At 46.8% G+C, this 23,685-nt stretch overlaps 1 long non-coding RNA gene across 2 annotated transcripts; it reads right to left on the bottom strand.

Moving 5' to 3' along the window:
• Positions 1-4,371: 4,371 nt before the first annotated feature.
• LOC141568254 (uncharacterized) lies at positions 4,372-22,272 on the bottom strand. 2 transcript variants are annotated; one of them, XR_012491346.1, is made up of 4 exons: positions 21,088-22,272; positions 14,771-14,965; positions 6,758-6,851; positions 4,372-5,360 (listed from the first exon to the last, which is right to left on the bottom strand). It is a non-coding gene; the product is annotated as an uncharacterized LOC141568254 (long non-coding RNA). The 2 variants fall into 2 exon arrangements; XR_012491347.1 differs by having other exon boundaries at positions 21,171-22,272.
• Between the last annotated feature and the right edge of the window lie 1,413 nt (positions 22,273-23,685).

The following is a 23,685-nucleotide window of genomic DNA, read 5'->3' as shown; positions in this document are numbered from 1 at the left end:
TATTGATGTAGGAAAAATATCTTCATCCTTAGGAGACACGTGTTGAATTACTGAGGGGCCAAGGGTCAGGTTGTCTGCAACTTACTTTTGACCATTTCATCCAAAAAAAAAAAAAAAAAAAGGAGAAAGCGAGAGAGGAAATCAATGCGGCTAAATGTTAACAACCGATGGAGCTGAGCAATGAGCTGCACGGTGTTCATCCTCCAGCGGTAGATTTGACTTGACGGTAGGTTTGAATTTTTCAGAATAAAAAGTTGGGAGAATGGGAAATGAGTAAATAAATTAATCCACTGATGAAACGAAGGAGATTTGGGGAGCTCCTTTCTCTAGGAGCTTTACGAGCAGTGTGCTCACACTGTCTCCGACATGGACAGTTCTGGAAGGCCAAGGGGCAGGACTAGAATGATCTTTCCTGGTCTCCAGAATGCAGACTCATTTTTTTAATTTGGAAATCACAGCCGCTGGGACAAGGTGTGTGATGGCTTGGTGGCTGCTGCCATCTAGTGGATCTCCGCGTCTCGGCGACCGCGGAAGCCAGCATTCAGGGCCAAGGTCGGCTGATGCGCTGCCCTCCGCCACCTGTTGGCCAACAGCAGGCGTTGGAGGTTTAAGCACTTTTTTTTTTTTAAGATTTTTTTTTTTTTTAAATTGGGGAAGGGGAACAGGACTTTACTGGGGAACAGTGTGTACTTCCAGGCCTTTTTTCCAAGTCAAGCTGTTGTCCTTTCAATCTTAGTTGTGGAGTTCCTTCCAGAGTGAGTGAAACGCAGCCGCCATCCTTCAGCGGGCTCCCTGGACGCACAGCGCCTTTTGCCTTTAAAATCACCCGGCCTACCCAGGACTTTACATTGATTTTACTCTACATAATTGGAGGCAGGGAACCATTTCGTGACATTTGACTGCCGTTTGCGCACGACGTGGACTTGTTGGCGCTGTTTTCTTCTTCGCGGAGGCTACTAAAACATAAAACCGGGCACTTTTGAAACGGCCTGTTCACACCTCCAACGCCTTCCCAGGCAAAACTTAGAAAGCAGGGCTGGGAAGGGTCCCCTTGAACGGGAGACAACGAGAAGGAGAAGGGCTTGGGCTGCCTTGACAGAAAAAGAAGGTGTTAGGAGGAGCTGGCAATAAAAATGGAGAAAGCGGGAGTGCTGGGGTCTGAGGCGATGGGACGGGATTTTGCATGTGACAGAGTCCAGGCGGTGCCACTGCTGCTGATCCATGGACCACACTGGACCCAAAGCCAGATGGCAAGCCCGGAACTGATGGCGCGCCCCGCCACTCCTGCGGGTGACAGGGACGCGGGGACAAGGCAAGGCCTCCCTCGCCCTGAGTGTCCGTTTCTGAGCAGGCAGTGAGACTGAGAAGGAGCACAGAGGGTTTCAAGAGACTCCCACACTTGTCCTGGTTCCGCCATTAATCAGCTTGGTGACTCTGGACCAGTGTCCCTGTCAGATGTCCTGGCTGCCACGACAGGCTGTATAACATCTTATAGGGAGGGAGAGAGAGAGAGAGAGAGAGAGAGAGAGAGAGAGAGAGAGAGAGAGAGATTTTAAAATATTTTGAAAATCTCAAAATAGTACACAAATGCAAGGTCAAAGAGCCACGCCCCAAAGGTCAGAGGTTTAGGGCAACGTGCTGCCCCCTGGCGTCCTGGGGTCCTTCCTGTTCTCAGCCGCAGCTGCGCGGGTCCCTTAGAGCGTCAGGCCCCAGGAGTGACGCCAGAAGCCGGGCAGGCTTCTCGTGGAGCCGTGCTGTGTACGTGGCTCGCGACCCCCGTCCACGTCCGCGTCCGCGTCGTTACCCCTGAAGCCAGAGGCTCTCGAAAGGGACACCAGGTGCCTCTTGGGCTTCCACATTGTAAGTGCAGTGTGTGTTCTTTCAATCCTTCAGCTCCGAAGGAGGTGATGGAGAAACAATACCCTTTTCAAATCGGGGGCGATGAGGCAAATATGAATTAGTACTACCTCCATTTGATAGATAAGGAAACAGAAGGAAGAGGCATAAAACTGGGGAGGGAAGGGCCGTTAGAAATAGTGTCCTCGCGGATTAGGAATACCTGGGTCCACGCATTAACACCTCGGCACAGAGCAGCCCCGGCCTCACCGTTTCTACACCCGTGGCCCTGCCACCATCACACCACCATCAGCACACACACACCCAATGCCGAGCTAACCACTGTTTGGGGGCGCGGGCGTTGGGGGCTGTTGGCTAGCAGAGATAATGATGAAGAAAAGAAAAATAAAAACACATTTGTTCTCTCCAGAAACGTAAAGCTAAATGTACAGATAGGTTATACTAAAAACAAAAACCGTAATAAAAAAATAAAATAAAATAAAAACTTAAAAACCAGAATATGCTACATGCCAAGCAACGTCTCCAGACGCTAAGGGCTAAGGTGTCCCAGGAGCGAGCGATTCCGGGCTCCGATGCAGAAAGGCATTTCTGACCGGTAGTTGCCACGGAGGGGAAATAAGGAAAATAGTAACTATAGCGGCTGTTGCAGCTGGGGTCACACGTGTGGTCCTGTGGAAGCTGCATTTTGTTGAGGGCTCTGTGCCTTCAACACGCGGTGCAGGTGTGTTCAGCATCTGGGCCTGGACCACACAGGACGAGGCGGGCGTCTGGCGACACTGCCCCCTAGAGGTCAGCTGAGAACTGACACGGACTATTGGAAACGAAGTCAAGCCGACACCCTGTGGGAAACGGTTTGAGTCTGTCTCCCATTTGGGGTTCAGACATGGACAGATCAGGTGACAGATCCTGGCCTTGGGGCCCAAGGGAAAAAGGAGCCCAGGTGACAGATGTCTGGCTGAGAGCAGGGCCAGGACGCTGGAGCGGCCAGGCCAAACCATCACTGTGGCCACCCGCTCCCTTGGTGACCGACTAGAGAGAAGAGGACTGAGTTCTAAGGAAAACACAAGCTCTTCCCCCACCTGCCGTGAGCACCCTGCAGCAGAGGGCAGCCCAGGGTGCGGCCCAGAGGTTTGGGGGCAGAGGACAAGCCAACAACCCCCTGGGGACTCTGCTGAAGCCCAATACACACCCATCACATGTGTGTCAACTCACTTATTCTGAAACGAGGAGGGTACTGTTCCTTCCTCCCCACAAGTGAGAAAACTCGATGACCAGAAAGACTGTCAGTTTCCCAAGGTCACTAATTTAATTAGTGGCAAAGCCAGAGCCCACGCTGTCGGTGGCTCCTTCTCTTCCCAGGGTAGAGCAAGCAGCGTCAGAACTAGCATTTAGAAGTGAATATTAACAGCAAAAATAAATTACACTATCAGAATCCTAGTGAGAAAAAAAAAAAAGATAGTTTGAACATGCCTGGGGTTTGAATGTGTAGCAAACCAGAGCCAAATTACCTTCACACAGATCAACCCAGGGTGTCGTCAACACTGCAAACTCAAGGTGTTTGGGGAAGTTTTGAGGGAAACAGTTCCCAACCTGCTGCCCTGTTTCTGCATTTATTTCCGCTACATGCTGCCTTGGCGGTGTTGAAAGTCACATGGCCATTGGAGAAGTAGTTACATTCTTATCCAGGAGCACAAAAGGGGAGACGTCTTCTCTGACAGCCAGCCAGACAGCGACCTCCCGTTTTCCAAATGAGAATATGATACCAAAAAAAAAAAAGTTTGGGCATCAACTCGAATATGCAAACTTTCCAGGGATGTGGAAGGAAGAGTCAAATGTCCACTTATAAATATTTCATTCACTCACATAAGTGCTAAGTGTTATCACTTGCATTTTTTTTGCATCATGTATTATTAATATAAGCCTGAAACTGGAGCCATCGCTCCTTTACGGCCCCACGTCCATCTGCCAATCACAGCTTCCTCTGTAGCCAGTTACACTCGGGGTGGATGGTGTCTTTCTTAGGTCCTGACTTTCTCACTGAAAGAAGGGGGGAGATATACGTGCGAAAAATGCAAAAACCTAAGGTAGACTCATGGAATTTGCCAATTTTTTGTCTGATTTTTGCTTTTCTTAATTTTACAGTCAGGAATTTCAAAGAAAATTATGCATCAACATAGACATGGCTGCAGAATATCCCAACAACTGTTTGGGAAATTTTAAGATTTCAACAGTGTTCTTTCTTGAGAATTGGTTTTCTTTTTAATTGTCTTGTTATTTGACAATCATACTATTATGTTTCCCCGAAAATAAGACCTAGCCAGACAATCAGCTCTAATGTGTCTTTTGGAGCAAAAATTAGTATAAGACCTGATCTTATATTATACTATATAAGACCCGGTCTTATAGTAAAATAAGACCGGGTCTTATATTAATTTTTGCTCCAAAAGATGCATTAGAGCTGATTGTCCGGCTAGGTCTTATTTTTGGGGAAACATGATATCTCAAAATAAAAACTTTAATTTTTTTTACAAAAGCTATAGAGGCCATTTGGAAGTTCACAACGGCTGCACAAGTTGAGGTCATCAACAGTCTTTATAAGTTTACTCAGACCACTTTGTGATTCACATCAAACAAAATAAAAACACATCCTTGAATATTTGTCACATTCTTTTTGTTTGTTTTGTTTTGTTGGGTTTTTCGTTTACTAAGTTAAGTTTCTCTTTTATTGTATATTTGTATCATTAGATAAATCTGCTTTTGCAAACCGAAGTATTTAACATTTGCAACATTATCTGCAAAATAATACATGTTTAAAATTTTAAAAAACTCTATCAGTGGCCTCTTTTACATTTATCTGGTAGATTCTGGCGCCAATCTCTGGTCACGTGATCTTAGAGCCTAGAGCAGTGTTTCCATATGAATGGACGCCACTCGTTAGTACTCACTCCTTTAGATTTTAAAATCTCATACATCTTTGAAGGGGTTTCAACAGGTACAGTGCCTGGATTCAGGAAAGCCCAGAATCAAAGCCTAGTAAAACACTAATCCCAAAATGACTGCATGCCAACTAAGACATATGAAAGATGCTGTCAGGAATTTGCTAAAATTTTGAATGGATAATCCTTCTGATTTAAGCATGGATTCCATCACTTGGTAATACAATCGAACTCCAAGTTTGTATCGATTAAAATAGGAAATCACATTTTCTGATGGTTGACCATTTCGTGAATTTAAGATCCTGGTTAATTGTCGGATAGTGTTCGTCACAGCCCTAACTGGAGTCTGGAAGAATCCCATTTGGCTCTTCATCAGGGTTATTTGTTTGTTGTGGTGGGCTCTGCCTTTCAAAATTGTCTGTAGAATCAGCCCAAAGAGTCTTATCACGATCCAGAAATAATCTTGCATCTAATCTTTGTTTTTAAGGTAAATTTCTTCATATTGATTACAGAGACTTTCCACCACGTTAAGTTCTCAGTTGTTCTGTCCTCATTGAAGAACAAGACCTTGGAGGCAAAATGTGAAAAGAAATGGGTGGAGGGCACACCACTAACGTAAAACATTTCTCTGCAAGCCCATTAGAAGCTGTAATTCCAAGAGCATTCATAAAAGGTATAAAATTTTTGAAATAACCATTTTTCACTTTCCTTCATTTCACTTCCTTTTACAACTTCGGAGTATACATTTACTAAGGTGGAAATAACTTAGCGTTCATTCCTATCTTCTACTGCACCAATCTGTAACATTCTGAATATAAAAGAATTCCCCCAGCGGATAGGGGACATCACATTGGTTTATTAAACATTATAACACTTACCCTCATACTGACTTTCCAAGACTCCAATTACGATCTACATTTCATAGAGAAAAACACTGCTCAAAGAAGGGAAGTCATGTTCCCTAGAGCTCACAGCTAGCAACTGGCACCTTTGGGGTTTGTGTGGACTTAAGTATTTTCCATCACAGATCTGCTAGCCATTTAAGAAGCAATCACGATTTCCAGGAATAGAAAACCTTTCATCTACAAGCCACTGATCCACAATAGCAAAAAAAGAAAAAAATAAATAAAATCAAAGGACAGAATCAAGTAAAAAGTAACTTAAGCAATTTTTTCAATATACAAATATATATGACAACTAAATACAATATGTGATGCTCGATTGGCTCCCAAACTGTGAAAAATATTTTCTTTATGATATGAAAGACACTAGTGGAACAACTGGTAAAATTTGAATAAAGTCTATTGATTAAATAACAGTATTGTATTGATGTCAGTTTCCTGCTTTTGTATAATTGTACGGTGGTTATGAGAAACAATGCCCTTGCTTTTAGGAAATACTGAGTGAAGTATTTAGAGATAAAGTGATGTCATATCTGCAACTTTTCTTAAAAGCATGAGAAAAAAACATTACATATCTATATCCTGATGCGGGTAAAATTTGGGGACTGTGAGTGAAAGCTACATGGCAATGCTTTGTACTATTTTTACCGCTTTTCTCTAACTCTGAAATTATTTCAGCACATTTTCCATTTTGAAAGTATTCTAGGAAATATCCAGGTAAAGCTCCAATGATGAGCATATTCTTGCAAAATTCTGCAAAAATATTGCCAAGGTCCTTTTTTTTTTCATTCTTTTCTCTTTCCCTTCTCTCCATGAACGCTGACATTAAAGAATGATTTACCTGCACTGAAGGCTGGAATTTGTGAAATGCGAACAACACACACTCTGCAATAGACAAGCCCTCCACAGGTATCACCTGTTCACCTGTGCGGCACCAGCCAGGATTCACACACAGAGAAGGCATTTCCAAAAGGCCCCCTCACAGCTGAGAAACGGGATTCAGAGTGGGTGGTTTGTTACCAGAGCGGCGTTTACTTGCTCGCTGTCAGCTCACTTACGCACCTCTGGCCCCGGCAGGTGTTAGAGCCGTCCCCAACCTGTATCCAGAATCCAAGAAGTGATGGGAACACACAGTGACTATGGAGCACCCAGAACCCTGCAGCCAGAGGACACAGGAGAGGAAGATCAGGGAGCTGGGCTTTTGATCAAGGGAGAGACATGTCAAGAGCTAACAGAACCACATTCTGGAAACACATTTACCCAGAGAGTGTGTGATACCCACACTCAAGAGAGAGTGATCAGAAGCGTCTAGACGTATAGTGACACGTAAACCTGCACGTCTGGGCTTATGTAACATTTTCCATCATCACATCCCTGGAACACCCACAGTTCAAACCACCCCAGCCTCTCCCTCCCCCACCCCCCACCCCAAGGCTAAGCTCCTGCGGTGATACTTTGCCCAAAAGCAAATGCAGCCTGCAGCCCACTCCAGGCTCCCAGCATGCCTCGGATCCCTGCTTCCAGCCGCGTGCATTAGGGTCCCGCGCCAGGCAAAGGGAGTTTGTAACTGTGGTACAGGAGCCATTTCTCTGCTCTCCCATTCCTTACTGCCTTACACAGAATAATGTTTCCTTGATCCTCTGTCTCTTTGACAGCTGCATATCAACACTTCTTGCAGCACAGACCTGACTTTTCTGAGCAATTCAAACACACACACACACACACACACACACACACACCCAGAGGACAGAGCCAATTCTTCCCATAAATTTGTAAACTTGTTACCATAGAGACAGGCTCCGGGGCCTCCGAATGTGGATCAACAGTGCCACCTAGTGGGCTCTTGGTGATCCTGCACTCCCCAAACCACGCAACGTTAGATGAAAGGGGATGCTTTTCCTCTCTCTTTTTTTATCCATCTGGTGTCCTCCTTTAATATTTCTAGGGATTTGGCCACCCCTATGCACTTCAACCAAGGTTTTAGTCGAGGTTTTTTTCCTTCCCACATGCAAATATAGAGTCCAGCTCAGATTCAACACTGGCGTTCCATCTGTTTCTAGAGGGTATGCCCTGCTATCCCATTCCTGGCTCTAAATAAGTCAGGAACTGCTGTGGATGTCACAGACAGTGACAAAAAACAAACTAACACTTGACCTGTAGGAGAATAAGACTCATCGGGGATTTAAAATACACAAGGTCCTCCTTTATCATTTTGTCCGTTCGTTCAGACAGTGTGGCTTCCTTTCTACTCCACAAAACTCCATGTGCAAGAAATAGGTTTTCTTTGTCTTCTTTAAATGAACTCACGCATTCCATCAGGGAGCAGAAAGTTGATATCCGTACATTCGGGTTCCCCGGCCCTCCTGTTATCCACATAGCAGAGGGCTCACGGGGCCCTGAGTCTGGGGGCGCGATGGGTCCTCGCTGGCCATGACCCCCTGGAAAAGCATGTTATATCTGACTGGTCCATCTGCGGGGCGTCTCAAGGTCAAAGCCGTCTCTAATGCTCTGCCCTGCCTTCCTCCCCGACACACGCCTGCCCAGAGGGGCAATCAAAGAAGGAAACCCTCAGTGAATATCTCCAAATAATAGTCTGTCAACCATTATTTGTCACGGCCTGACCTGTTTGAGGGTCATGGGTACAGAGATGGAAATCGACCCCTTGATGTAAGTTCATGGGTTCCTGGGGAGACAGACTTGTCAACACATTACAGGGAAGCTCCAGGCAATTGCTGAAAGGTAGACACAATGCCTTAATCAAAATGCTTGGGATGGGTGGGTTTGGGAATTCTGAATCTGCTGTATTTTTAGGAAGGTAACCAATCTATATATAATGTATTTCGCAATATCTCCGCCAGGGCCTGGGATGTCACTTGTCATCAAGCACACCCATATTTCTGCAGCCAAACTCAGGAGGAATCAAGTAATATAACTAAAGATGATTAGCAGCCTCATGTCACTTCAAGGAGGATTTGCCACCAAGGGAGGTGTTAGCACCAAAAAGGGGATGTTTGTGGCAGTCGGATGGCTCAGTTGGTTAGAGCGCGAGCTCTCAACAACAAGGTTGCTGGTTCAATTCCCGCATGGGGTGGTGGGCTGCGTCCCCTGCAACTAAGATTGAAAACGGCGACTGGACTTGGAGCTGAGCTGTGCCCTCCACAACTAGATTGAAGGACGGTTTGGAGCTTGGAGCTGATGGGCCCTGGAGAAACACACTGTTCCCCAATTAAAAAAAAAATTTTTTTAAGGGGGGGGATGTTTTGCTTTTCATCATTTTTGTTTGAGGTGAGAGCTGACCAAGTGGCCGCCAGTGGCGACCTTACAGATGGGGGGGAGAACAAGCACAGTGACCCAAATGACGGCCGGCAGAGATGTTACAGGACCTTCAATTAGTTCAGTGCACTGGAAATACTAAACCGGATTCTTTCCTCTTTTCAACATTCCCAGCTCTGCTCCCAAACCCCCTCTGCAGGAAGCCTCCCCTGACGGTCCACCCTCCCCTATATACATTGCACCGATGTTCCCCCAAACTTCCTTTTGTTGGCTGAAGGATTACTATAGATCTGGAATTCCTTAAATACAGACAATAGCTTCCCTTTTTAGTATTATACTATCTGCTAACCGCTATTCAAGGTTTTTCCATCACTGCCATTCAATCCCCTACGACTAAATCCACAATGCAACTAGCTATAATAAAAACAACACATTCTTAAAGAATTTGGGGGGAGAGCCTTGAAAGGATGGCATTGGCCTTGGATGTGAAAAAGAAAGGAGAGGGGACAGACTCCCTTCCTGGTTGCACGTGCTTGTTTTCTTTCCTTATCCTCAGCTCAAAGAACAAAAACTTGTCTCCTACTCTGGCTGAGAGACAGAATCTTTTTCTGTATATTAATTCTCAAATCAGGGAAGCCTGCAAAGCAATAGTGTAAATATCCAGGCAAGAAACAAGGGGAGGCAGATGGAGTGGTCTTCACAGCTATTTTCACTTCTCAAAATATTTAGCATAAATCTTATAAAACACATCAATTTGGCGTTGCATGCAAACATGTTCATGAACATTAATCATCCTTCAATCGCTAAATTCAGCATTTCTTCAGCACGTACCAAGGAAGACTAGACCCAACACCCAGAATATAAGAGCTAGAAGGGATCTATCTGCCTAGACCAAGGGACAGGCCCACTCTCTGCCCAAGCTGGCCGACCAACCCCTGCTGCTGCCTTCCCAGCCCACCCAGGAATCCGCAGGTAAAGCCGCCCCTGTGTTGTAAAAAATGCTGGGGAAATGCGGAAAGGCAGGAGGAGGGCAAGCAGAGAGGGATATTTCTGGAATATGTCTATTCTCTGGGGCTGCATAAATCAGCCCGAAATCCTCAGAACTCTAGTTCCTGCAAACTGTGGGAACGCGAAACCGTATTATTGGTTTGAAGTTGTTCAGCGTGGGTTTTTTCTCAGTTTTTGAAGACACACACAGCATAAAGCCAAATCTATTTTTTAATACACTGGACACGTGCAGTGGATTTTAATGAAAGTGCTTTCATTACAACTGAGGTGATATGGAGGAGGTAGGTCAGTCTGTGGCACTCCCCTCCCGGCCAACCCGCCTGGGAAGGAGTCTGTGATGGGATCTACTCAACGTCAGGGGGACTGGCTGTGAGCTCTTAGCCGTCACCTGGCGCTAACAGCAAAGCTTTTGAGGAAGAAGATTCAAGCGATGAGAATGAAGCCCCTTCAACTCAGCAAAACCACTTGAAGGACTGACGTCACGTCAGCCTTGAGCGCAGCACCGAGATGAAACAACGACAACACTTCTGGCTTGGCCATCATGACAAGAGCCCGTCTAAAGGGGGATCCTTAGGCAGCAGCCCAGGCTGAGTGGGTCCGCTGTGCCGTGGCGAGACGGTGACGGTGACCAGGCGCCAGGCAGGTAGCTTTGCAGTTAAGCTCCTGCAGCTTGAGAACGTGAGGGGCTGTGGCCGCCAGAGGGCGCGCCCGCGGCGTCCCGAGCTCGAAGGGCCGGTTACCAACCGCGCCGCAAGGTGCCGGGGTCCTTCCCGGGGGCGGGTCCCTGGGACCCCCACAGCCTCTGCAATTACAGCTCTTCAGACGCGACAGTCTGAGGGTCAGTATCTACCCTCTGGCCCCACAGAGATTCAGATGAAGAGGAGAAGGAGGGAGAGAGGAAAGTAACCTGCGCTGAGCAAGTGTCAGCGAGCGCTCAATGCGTTCCCATCACTGATTTCATGTATTAGTTATGAATCGGTCTGAAAATAGAACAGGAGCTGAAATGCAAAGGACACACATTTCATTCCTGGCAGAGACTGTCCAATCAGGAGCCTCCCTGAGGTTCCTACTGGGGGGAAGGGAGGGGGTCTGCGTGCCACGCCCCCCAGCCCAGGCTTACTTCTTCTGCACGTGGAATTTCCACGTCGGGGAGGCCTCCCCCCACCCCAGCATGCTGCCCCACCGGCCCCCCACCCCAGAATTGGCTATGCATAGAAAATTGGATCCCGGATCCTAAGACCTCTTCAAATTAAGCAGGCGACGGCCACCGTGTCTCTGGGAGCTGGCCAGGTCCTCCCCTCGCCCAGCACCCTCAGGCCCGCGCCCCAAAGCAGCCTGCAGCCCTCCTGCGCGGCCTTCACCTCTCCCCAGCGCCACTGTCGCTCCCGTGAGCCTCTAAACCCTTCCCTTTCCCATTCTGTCCCTGCCTCGATCCTTGAACCTGAGGCATGCTTTTATCTCCCTGGCCACGTCTGGCTCCCGCTCGGCCACAACTCCCACTCCAGTACCACGTTTGCAGGGGACTGCAGGGGACTTCTCCCAGTTCTCAGCAGTCCCTGGGGCCTCGCTCCTCCCCGAGAACCACGCCCTCACCGCCATCCCAGTCCGCGGGGCCTCCCTAGGGAGAGCTCAACCTTGGGCGCACCATTTGTTTTTCCAGCAGCGGCCACAGGAGGGCGCCCACTCACCTCCCGTCTCGTTTCTATCCTCCCAGGGCAAGGCCGTCGGCTAACTCTTGCGCCCCCAGGCATCCCCTACTTCAGGGGCTCACTCAGCCTGCCCCCCCCCCCCAGGAGCGTTCCAGGCCTCCCCTGGCCTTGGTGATTGTCCCCGTGTCCCATTCCCTCAGGACCTCGCGTGGGCTCCAAATCCATTCACCGGCCGTGTGACCTGGACTCCCGACCTGTGAATTCCAGGCTCCTTAACAGGTAAACTGGAGGTGCTCACACCCCCAACGCTGAGCGCTATGATGATTCCAGGAGATAACAAATAGAAAAATCTCTTTGTTCCTTTCCTGAGTGGCACGAATCTATCTCCAGGATGAGATGGGGCCTGGGACAAGTTCCCCTCCCCCAAAGGACGGCCCCACCCCTGTTCAGAGGCTCCCCGCCCAGCCCTGCAGAGCACAGAAAATCAGAAGTGAACCCCACCCCTCCAGGACTGAGTTCTAGGAGAATCACTTCCTGCTGCCCAGGCTCGGTGGCTTCAAGTTCACCTAACAAGGCCTGGGGACCATTTCAGTGGGTCATTTAAAGGCTGCCCCAGCTGGATGCAGACTGGCCACAGAAACAACAACAACAAAAATAAAACAGACAGACATGGTGGTAACCAAATCCCACGCAGAACACCCACTCGCACCCTTTGCCCATCTGAAAAAGGTGGTGAATGGGATTCTTTGCTGTGGGCTTTCCATGGAGGCATCTGAGGGGCTCTGGCCAAGAAAACCAGCTGTGGAGTCCTCCAGGGCGGCCGTCTGGGAGCCTGGTCCGTGGATTCACAGCAGTGAAACACGTCTGTCCTTTTACAGGTCTCTTAAAACCACCTTTCAACCAGCCACGTTTAAGGCTCTGCAGCCATCGTGAAAGCCGACGCCACTGGTTTTCATGCTTTGTGCTCCGTATGTCAGAGGCACCGCGGGGAGACCAGAACATGGGTGGGATGTGACATTCTGGCACTTCCTGCCAAACTTTGCCTACAACGCACAGATGGGCGTTTAGGAGTGATCTAAAAAGTCTGGTGGAGGGGGCCCTGCAGTCACTGGGATTTGGGAAACTCATTTGCCAAGTGTTGACGCTGCTGGTTGCTCACTCAATGTGGTGCCTCCCCCACCCTCCTTTCCTCTTCTGATGCAAAACAGGCCTCTGCCCCCCTTCACTGGGTCTTGTGCTTCAAGGGGTTAAGGGAGCTCGTCTCAGCGCGAGACCAAGGGGTGAGTCCTGACAGCTCCAAGTCAATCATGGGTTCCCAAACGCTTTGTTGGTGATGGGTTTAGATATGGGCATGTGGCACGTTTCTGGACAATAAGACACGAAGGGAAGTCTGCTGGGAGACCCCTGGGAAAGTTGTCCTTGACCTCCAAAAGAGGCCTTAAGGAGAGATGGCCCCTTCCTGCATCAGGACCTGTGGTAACCAAATATGATGGCTGGGCCTCCTCCTGCCACCTTGTCACCATGCAGGGACTCCAGCTGAGGAATGGTTCGGACAAACGGACAAGGGCGGAGCCAAGAGACTCAGAGAGAAGCAGAACTGGAGCCTGGTGTCCCACGTGCGTGTCCCACGGCGGGCCTATGACACTGGCTGACTTGAGGTTGGCCATACAGGCCCTGTGTGGAGGGGCGCTGCTCACGTCTGTCTCACGTTCTACACTGTGTAAGAACAGTTTGCTGTCCTCGAGCCACCTAAAAGGAACACCTTCATGGGTGGTTAGTACAGCACCCACCCATGCCGGGGCACATAGAAAACCATCTTATCACTTTCCTTATAGTGGCAGCTAATGCAATTGTAACACTGCATTCTGTGTTATTTTGTACATGTTAAACATTTTTTTGGTTGCATGTAACAGCCACCCTACTTGAACTAGGCTTAAACACAAATGAGACTGTATTGTAAGGATACAGGCCTGTCGCACAGCACTCAAAGCTTTCAGTGTGGTTTGCTCTCGAGAACACTCCGGAATCCAGGTCCCAGATGCCATCAGGCCACCCCCTCTGTACTGTGTGCACTAGGTTCCCCAAAAGTTCACGTCTACCTGGAACCTCAGAATGTGACCTTATTTGGAAATAGGGCTTCTGCAGATGTTAAATTAAGATGAGGTCACACTGGCCTTAATCCAATGGTGTCCCAATAAGAAGACGTACAGGAAGATGGATAGAGAGAGAAGGCAATGTGAAGACACACAGGAGAGAGTGCTGTGTGATGACAGAGGTAGAAATATTGGAGTGACGCATCTACAACGCCAAAGATTGCCGAAAGCCACCAAAAACTAGAAGACACGCCAGGAAGGAATCTCCCCTAGAGCCTCTGGAGGGGGTGTGGCCCTGACCACACCTTAATTTCAGACTTGTAACCTGCAAGAGCCTTGACAGAATACATTTCTGTTGTTTTAAGCCACCCAGGTTTGTGGTAATTGGTTACAGCAGCCCTTGGAAACAAAGATACCGTCTACCGATCTTGGTTATATCAGCTTCTCTTTTCTCCCTCGCTACCGACCAACTCCTGTCCTCCTTAATCCACCTACCTGCCAATAGCTTGCAGATATGACACCTGTTGATCAAGCTCCCAGAAAGAGAGGCAGTACTTTCTACCTGCCCAAATTGAATTCTCTGGGAAAGAACTCTAATTGGCCCAGCTTAACTTGGGAGATAAATCTGAACCAATCAACTGTGGCCACAGGAAAGTGACATAGCATGAGGATGGATGGCAGTTCCCAAAGTAGCATGTGGATGAGCAAAGGGGGGTAAAAGAGGAATTTGTAGAGTAACAAGTATTCACTGAAGGTGTCCTTAAGATGTTCTATAAATACTGGCCTCCCTGCGCCATGTTAATCCATCATTTTGTATTTTCATGTACATCTACCAATAAACAATAGGGGAGAGAGAGAGAGAGAGAGAGAGAGAGAGAGAGAGAGAGAGAGAGAGAGAGAGAGAGAGAGAACTGAATCTTAAAAAGCCAGAAAATCTAAATCTAGGCTAACCAACAAAAGACTGGTAATTTGCAAAGTCAGAGAGGATGGACAGCCCTGTAACTGGAAATACTAACGGCACAATTTTAAGTAAATAATTCCATTGTCCTTACCTCATGCTGCCTGGAACAGTGAGTGGATGTCATTCAGCCCCGTGCAGAGGGAGACATCAAGAAGTGGCCAAATAATACTGCTTGCTTCAGTCTTTGTCTCTGCAAACATTCTCTTCTTCTGTGTTGCAGTGGGGAAACTGAGGCAGCTTATCAGGGTTTTCAGCAGCGAACCGCCTTTGTCCGATTTCATTGTTCCTGGCAAAGACAAAATCACATGATAAAAACTGAACAGACGCAGGTAGAGAAATACCCAAACTATGCCCACGTTTGTCTTAGAAATGATCAGCTACTTCTGAATAGAAATGGCCAGCGGAGGTCTTGAGAGGCTGACTGATTAATGTTTCTCCATGGAGAACCTCTGGGATGTGTTGAGAGGTGAGAAGCTGGTATGATGTCTTAGCCATTCACCTGGACCCCTTGCTAATAAATTATGCCGATGATGGCTCATTAAACTCCTTTGTACAGATTTCATCATTTCAACTATAGAACCGTTTTCTCGAATGTTCACGTCTGGCAGCCCGCGTTGCTTATAAAGAGCTGGTACCCAGCCTTGATGACCGAAGGGGATTTGAGAGGGAATGAGAAGAGCCTTAAGCCATATTGAAAAGCCAGGTTATCCCCCAGCTCTGTCCCTGGACAGACAGCAAGGTTTTTTATGTTCCGTGTATTTTACTACAATTAAAAAAGAATACATAAATAAATCACCCCGAATGGCATTATTCGATTCCTGCCCCAATGAGGGTACTGAGGAATGATTCAGAGCATATACTTGGAGAAGACACAGACCTGGATTCACCTCTGAGTTTCCCGTAAATCTGAACATGAACTTGGACACGGCAGAATCTTCAAAAATGTTTCTTAAACCAAAACATACAATTTTGATTTCTTTCCAGTGACTAAATCTTATTGAGCACCAGTTTCCCCCAAAGAATTCTTTGGGCTTCCATCAGGGTGTTCTAACAGCGGCACCTCTGGTTGCAGAAATGAAGAGCAAAGTCACCCCGCTGTCATTCAACTTGGCAAGTTTGTCCTCCAAGAAGGTACGTCACACAAAAAGGTAGCCATTAGGTGCGTGCACAAGTAATTGCAGTTTAAAAGGTTAAAAATAATTGCAAAAACCGCAGTTACTTTTGCATAACATAACATAATAACATGGAATGTGATAACACTAACACCTAACGAAGACCCAGGTGGGTATTTGGAGCCATCCAGCCCAGTTCTGCCACAGAAGCAGGAACATCCTCACCAGGCTATTCGTTTCACATCAGGGACTCGCTGGAATTTACCCCACAGGATGTTTGACATGGAAGGGCCTCCGCGATCACTGAACCTTCCCTCTCGCTTTTAAAAATGGGGAAACTGAGGATGAACGTGTTTAATAGAAATAAAAGGTAGAAATGGGGAGGGAACTCAGGCATCGAAGAACCAAATCCAGATACATTTCCGCAACAAAAAGCTGCCTCGCCAAAATCTAAGTACCTTATGTGTCTCTACGTCATCTCTGCTCAGGAACCCAGCTAATTTTCTCTGGATTGCTTCCGTTGTAATATATGTACTGTCAAAGTGAGCGTGTATGAAAAAAATATGGTGGTTCAATCCTGGACTCATCGGTACACCCCAGTGTACTAGCAAGCATCACATCATTTTATAACATGGTCTCTTTGGCCCATCTCGCCTTCCACCTTCAGCAGACTGCAAATTCCTTGACAGTGGGGATTGTCTTGTCCCCGGGTCCTAGCACAGCACCTATATAAGGCTGACCCTGGAGAGGCGATAGCCAGACCATGATTGTGCAACTGAGACATGTACTGTCTATAATGACAAACATTCATTTCATATGTGAGTCTCAGAAGAAGAGAAGTGTCTGGGGAAATTATGGCACTTGCAAGGATCCCACTAAATTGTCAGAGGCATAACAGAATTCTGCAGATGCCTTGTGGCTTTTGGTTTTTCGCTTTGTTTTTGTTTTATTGCTTTATAATAAAATTAAATCGTATATATGTCAGGAAGCAGGTGGCTGAATCAAGTAGTTTAGCATGTCCCCAATTTTTTTTATTAAGTTTATTGGGGTGACAATTGTTAGTAAAGTGACATAGATTTCAGGTGTACAATTCTGTATTACATCATCTATAAATCCCATTGTGTGTTCACCACCCAGAGTCAGTTCTCCTTCCATCACCATATATTTGATCCCCTTTACCCTCATCTACCACCTCCCTCCCCCCTTACCCTCTGGTAGCATGTCCCAAATTTTAAGCATAAGATCTGCTCTATTTTCAAAATTAACTCAATTGTCCACTAATCCTTTATGTGTCGAGAACCTGGGTGGCCCAGCCAAAGAGACACCCATCTGGCAATGTAAACAATTTCACAATAAGCCAGATCCTTCATTTGTGTTTCTCAAAAACCACGTGGTCCGGAGAAGCCCTTATTAGAAAGGCCTTATTTTTCTTAACCAATTTCCTTCATTCTCTGCAGTTACTTCAGTGCCTTCTGCATTCTTCACACATGTCTGGATCAACATGGTGGAGTAACACAACAAATTTATGTCCTTTCCACTGTCAAACCCAGAAAATGGTACTAAGTTAATATAAAGGGTATAAGCTTTAATACAAAAGAGAATAAGAGGCAGGACCCCAAGTGACAAGCGATTTCAGCCAAGTTCTGCAACATGACAAGGCTGTGGAGAAAGCCACCAAGTGAGCAGAAGTCCCCACTGAGAGGAACGTGGACAACAATACACTCTGAAAGGATCTCGGCCTGCCTTGCAGACAGGTGGAGAGGCTTGGGGTTCAGAAATGTTTGGGGGATGTGGAATGTGAGGCTGCAATGGAAAATGAAAGATGCACATATGGTCCAAATGGATACATAGCCACTGTCCCTGACCACCCCGCCTCCCCCACACACACATATGTGGAAACAGACACCTGGAAGCAATCCATATTCCCTCCAGGCAAACAATCAGACATGTTTTTCTTAAAGCAACTGAATGTTCCAGGGAAAAGAACTCCAGATTCTGGCATTCAGAAGGCCCAGGGTAATGGGCTTTGGCAGTCCTGATCACCCCCAGGCAGAGCCTTTCATCAGAAAAGCCCTACCTGTGACCTTCAAAAGGGTGCAATCCCTATGAAGGGGCATTTAGCAACAGGGAACAAAATTACATATGCATTTGTTCTCTGAACAGCAAGTCCATTTCCAGGAAGCTATCCAAACAATGTATTTGCAAAACTACGAAAAAGACAAGCTTATGGCAATTCACTGCAACTGTATATGCAATAGCAGAAGATGGGACCTAAATGTCATCCACAGAAATGGGTTGAATAAACACTGGTACATCAAAACAAAGGAGAGTTCTGCAACTATTAAAAAAAAAAATAAGGAAGCCGACCTTAAACTTCTCTGAGTTTATCTGTTGTTAACCTTGACCCGTGAATTATATAGAAGTGTGTTAATTCCTACATGTGTGAAGATTTTCTGATTGTTTTTGTGTTATTTGATTTCAAGTTTGATTCCATTATGGTCAGAGAACATACTCCATAAGATTTTTCTTTTTCCTTTTTTTTTTTGTTGTTGTTGTTAATTGAAGTTTATTTGTTTGTTTGTTTATGGCCCAAGATGTACTCCATCTTGATGAATGTTTCATAGGCACTTAAAAAGAATGCATATTCCGTTGTTAGGTGAAGCGTGAATTAGATTCGTGTTTCCCACATATCTTTGAGGTTGTTTTGATGACCTATATTTTCCAAGAAAACCAGTACCATTGAGATTCTCAAAATACTGTGTTACACTGTAGTATTTTTATGTATATGCATGCATTGTGTTTTTATATTTATACAATCTAGACAACTATCTGCAAACAGTATATACTTCATATGATTGGCTTTGTAAGAGTTACCACATATACAAATGTGATCCTACTCTCTGTATCCATTTGTGGAGTGCTTTTCTCACTCAACATTTTGTTTTCCAGATGTATCCATATTGACACATGAAGACAGCGCATTGCTTGTAACTGCTGTGCACTAACCTTTTTTGTGAATGAACAGTAACAGTTCACCTGCTCTCATGCTGTGTCGAGTTAGCATTATACCAGGAGCCTGGGTAGAACCTGTAGCAGGACAGTTGGCAGGAGTCTGCCACTTTCTTCTTCCTTCTAGTCTTCTCACCTCTCCCTACACCACCGACCTCTCCTCCCCCTGCCCCCCCATAAACTCCATATTCCTCCCAGGGACCCCTCTTCTTTTCTGCAATCTCTCCCTGCACTATGTTTCCATGCCAGGTCTGTGTTGACACCTTGAGAAGCTTTCCCTGTTCCTGTTGAATGCGACTCATCCAGCAAAGCCCAGTGCAAGTGTGGCCCCCAACACTCACTCTTCCCGCCCCAATTGTGTCACAGCATTTCATTTGATTCTCTTTGGCGTTCTTACTTGTATTTTGCAGTTTGTGTATTTTCAGCATCATTGGGCACGATCTGTGCTATTTTTAAGCATAAGGACTATGATTTATTCACCTCTGTGCCCCATCTCCCTCTGGATCTACTCAACTCCCAGCACTGCGCCTGGAAGAAGCTGAGCATTTGGTAAACATTTTGAATCCAACGTACTGTAGCCTCTAAACAACTCCTAGGTAGCATTCCCACTTGCTATGCATGGACTCATTTGAGCATAGAACAAAATTCCACGGGGCGTACCCTTTTCCTGGAGAAGCCCTTCTGGAGCCAGAAATCCTGCAGGCCTATCCTGGCTACACCCCGCACAGCTTCATGGAGGACAGGGAGAGGGCCTGGGGAGTGGAGCCCCACCCCCCACAAACCAGGAGGCATCAGACCCCTAATGGGACAGATTTTTCAGGGGTGGCAAGTGAGAGCTCCAGAGGTCCAGACCCTCCAGCTGGGGCGTTACCAGAGACCACCTCCAAAGTTATGATGGCGTCACAAATCATAATTGCAGTTGAGCAGCTGACCACGGGCCAACTGCCTCAGTGGGGGGGGGGGGAGCACAAGGCTCCTAACACCAGCGTGGGGCCAGGGAGCTGTGTCCTACACAACTGGACCAAGAAACAACGGCTTAAACAGGAGTGGGGGGCGGGGAGATAAATACGTAAATAAATAAAATGGAAAAAAAGAATGTTTAAAATAATAATAATAATTACAGTTAATTGAGCACTTATAATAAGTAACCCAGGGGCTCTCTTTGGCACTTTACAAATATCTAGTCAGAAAGGCAACTGCTAATATTTTTAGGGTTTATTACCTAGTAAACCCTAAGGCTCTGGGCTAAGTGTTCTACACAGATTTTTTTTCTTTTTCTTTTAAATATTTTGCAGCCTTTACTTTTTTCTTTATTTTTGCCCCCTTTCTTCCGCCTCCCACCCCTCCAGCTCAAGCTGTTGTTTCTCAGTCTAGTTGTGTAGGACGCAGCCCCCTGGCCCATGCTTGTATTATGAGCCTTGCGCTCCCCGCCGGCTGGGGCAGTTGGTCAGCAGCCCTCGGTTGGCTGCTCACAGCAGCTCACGGCGGCTGCCGGCCACTCACGAATATAAACCCCAATTCTCCGGCTGTCTGCAAATGCCATTTCTATTCCTTTTTCCTTCCTTTCTTCTTTTTCTTTCTTTCTTTCTTCCTCCCCTTCCTACCCTATTTTTAAACATTATTTTTAATTATTCAAAGAAAAGTTGAATATATTTTTCTAAAAATTCAGACTACTTAGATAGACTATACAACTCCTTTATCCGTCCGCTTCGCCATCCTTATCTGGGCATAGAAATAATTAGTTTTATTTCATTCTTTTAAAGCTTCTGGATTGGTTTCTAAATTATTTTTGTGAGTAAGTGATAGATTCCCATGGCGCAGAAATCAAATGACCTCACTGACCAGTGCTACCCCCATCTCTGTCCCCCACCAGCTCAACTGCCTTTCCTCGGTCACAGAGGACTCCTGGGCTTCTTTTTCTGAATGTCTTCACAGAGTTTCTTCATTGACACGCGTGTATTTACAAGCATGCTAACCTTTCCCACTTTTAGCCCTAAAAGTAGCACGCCAGACCCACTGTGTTGCATCGTCGACAGGCATTTATTAACCATTGTTCCACACTGCGTCTTTCCTTCTGCTTTCTGGGAAGGGAGTAGAACAGACCCCAGCCAACGTGTGAAAAAGGAGGCATTTGTTCTGTGATGTTCTCTTATCTTCCTTCCTGCAGCTCATTCCCACCGCCTCTGTTCAGCTCCTCCACAGCTGGCACCGCAGGCTGAGCCCGGCACCGCTGAAGCTCCGCCTGGTGTCTGAACATGCCCGCTGCCCCAAAGACCAAGGCACTCACCCCTTCGTCCTGTCTGCACTGCCAGCCTGCACGGTGTGGTACAGAAGCTCGAGAATGCTTTCTATAGCCAGTAAGGGTCTCACCTGTGGCTTTTGCATGGTTTAGGGAAAGGGTTCATGAGCACTGCTAGAATGGAGACCACCGAGTGACTGCTGCTTCTTGGGGTAGAAGGAGCGACAAGGTCAGAAGGGCTTCTTCCTCACACAGTCCCTACACTGCCACCAGGTGAAGGCAGGACATGCTCTCGCCTCCCATAGACTCTGTCCCTGCCAGGCCCCGCCCTGCTCTGCTGTGCGCACCCAAGGCAGAAGCAGTGACTCACCAGCGACCTTGATCCCAGCTGTTCCCTCAGAATGGCAATCGCCACCCAGCCTATCCCTTGGGAACTGAAACTGACAAAGCCCCAGCCCTGCCCTGGGAGGCCCCACCTGACCAAGGGTTCCATCTTTGGGGCGTTTCATCGAAAATGGAAGTCTTGGATGGTTACCCAATAGGGAGATCAGAACCTCTTACTTAATGAAGCTCCATCCAATTCATTCTGAATTCACTGAATAAATATTTAGGGAGCACCTGCTCTGTGCCAGCTATTGTTCTAGGTCTGGAAATGGAGCAACGAGTAAAACAAAGCCCCTGCTCTCATGGAACTTATATTCTGGGAGAGGACATTGTATTGTCAATGTTTGTGCATTTGTACTGTCCACCAGGAACACCTATAGATGAACAACTTGGTTTTATTACTTGTTTCAATGAGGGAGACCACACACCACCGGGGCACCAAGGGGCATCTCGGTACCAGGGTGTTAAAAAGAACCTCTGCTAGGATTTGGCTTCACAGGAACTATTAGAGGTGGGGTAGGAGGGGTGTTTTCAGAAAGCAGGGATGAGTCTAGGACAGGATATCTCAAAAAATCTCATCTAAAAGGAAGGCAGCCCAGAGAGAGGCCAAAGCTGGAATGAATAAAGCAGCAGCGGTCCCTCCTATTAAAAGTGGATGTTTGGCATTTTGTGGTTTGGCCTGTACTTATGTTTTGCTGTGTTGAGAAGTGATTATGGAGTGTTGTTTTTTTTTGTCTTGACCCACATGGTCCCAGCGTGGCTTTGTCTGAAGCTGGTGTTCTGTGAAATTATTTATGTTCCAGAGGAAAACAGCAAGACCTAGCTAAGTGGGCAGGGCCAGCTCTGAGATGTCAGGACTGCTGCTGAGTCTCTGGGAGGAGAAAGACATCTTCTACAGGACTGCGTATCAGGAGCTCGTTGGGTGTGTGTTTAAGGTTTGTGTTCCTAGACATCCAACTGAGACATCAAGTAGGCAATTGTACCTGTGGGCCTGGAATCCTTGGAGAAGAGGTGGGGGTACAAACTTGTGTGAGGAACCAAAGATTCAGAGGTGTCATGGTCTCTGACTTTTCAGAAGTCTCTGGGCAGTGAGGTGGAAAAAGAGATACAAGGGTCATTATAACACTGGCTGGGGAGGGCTAAGATGGAGGGTAGGCTCCAGGGTCTCCAGTAAGGACTGAGACAGATGGCAAAGCAAGCTTCATCACCTCTTTTCCTTCCAACCCTATCTAAATTCAGTAACTCAGTCTGCGTTCTTGGTCTGATTTTGTTCCACTGCCTATGTTTTATTTTCATATACAGAAGGGTGCCAAAAAATGTACATACATTTTAAGATAACATCTCTTAATGTATACTTTTTGGGGCACCTTTGGCACCCCCTGTATTTTAGTACCTAATTTAAGCATTGGAGTTGAGGAGGGGGAAAACAGTAACGTGGACTAGATTTTAGATGGTTGGCACATATGACTTCTCAGAGAAACTGAGTGGAATAATAAGCAATGGTTGCAAACTTGCTAAGAGTCAATTTTGTGTGTGGAGCTCCATCCAACCAACAATTATATAAATACTCTAGCTCTAGAAAATTGGCAGGATGCTAGAAATTACAAATGTGATCTGTGTCATTTCTTTAATGGGCCAATTATCTTGACGTCGCCTTCTCCTCAACGAGGGCATCTTCCCAGCACCATTTGCCAGCTCTTCCCTCTGGCCAAGACTGCTCTTCAAGGTCAGAACCCCTGTCAAATACACGGTGATGGAAGGAGACCTGAGTCTGGGTGGTGAACACGCAGGGTGATATATAGATGATGGATTACAGAATTGTACACCTGAAACCTATGTAACTTTACTAACCATTGTCACGCCAATAAACTTTTAAAAAAGAGTCAAAAAAAAAAAAAAAATGTGAGAACCCCTGTGACTTAAAGGCCTCCAGCTCCGGGCCAAATGGACAAACCTACGTGGGCCACTTACGAGGTGCCAGGCCCATGACATACGTTCTCTTATTTAATATTTACAGTAACCCTACAAGAGAGGTTCTAGAATCCTCCTTTCACTGGTAGGAATCTGACACGCAAAGAGCCTGAGCAATCTGCGTCCAGTCCTTCGCAGCCCTTGTGGGTTCCAAGCCACACTTCAGGCAGCTTGACTCTACATGGCACTGTCCCCCTCTCCCGATGGCCTCTCCCTAGTATCTCACTGCCTTTTAATCCTGGAATCTCTTTTGTCCGGTCTAAGCAGTTTCCTACCCCTGGGTCTCCTTCC

The sequence above is a fragment of the Rhinolophus sinicus genome, linkage group LG13 (assembly GCF_036562045.2).
Source record: "Rhinolophus sinicus isolate RSC01 linkage group LG13, ASM3656204v1, whole genome shotgun sequence".
NCBI classification, from domain to species: Eukaryota; Metazoa; Chordata; class Mammalia; order Chiroptera; family Rhinolophidae; genus Rhinolophus; species Rhinolophus sinicus.
The sequence above is the reverse complement of the archived record's forward strand: the minus strand, read 5'-3'. Positions and strand labels throughout refer to the sequence as shown.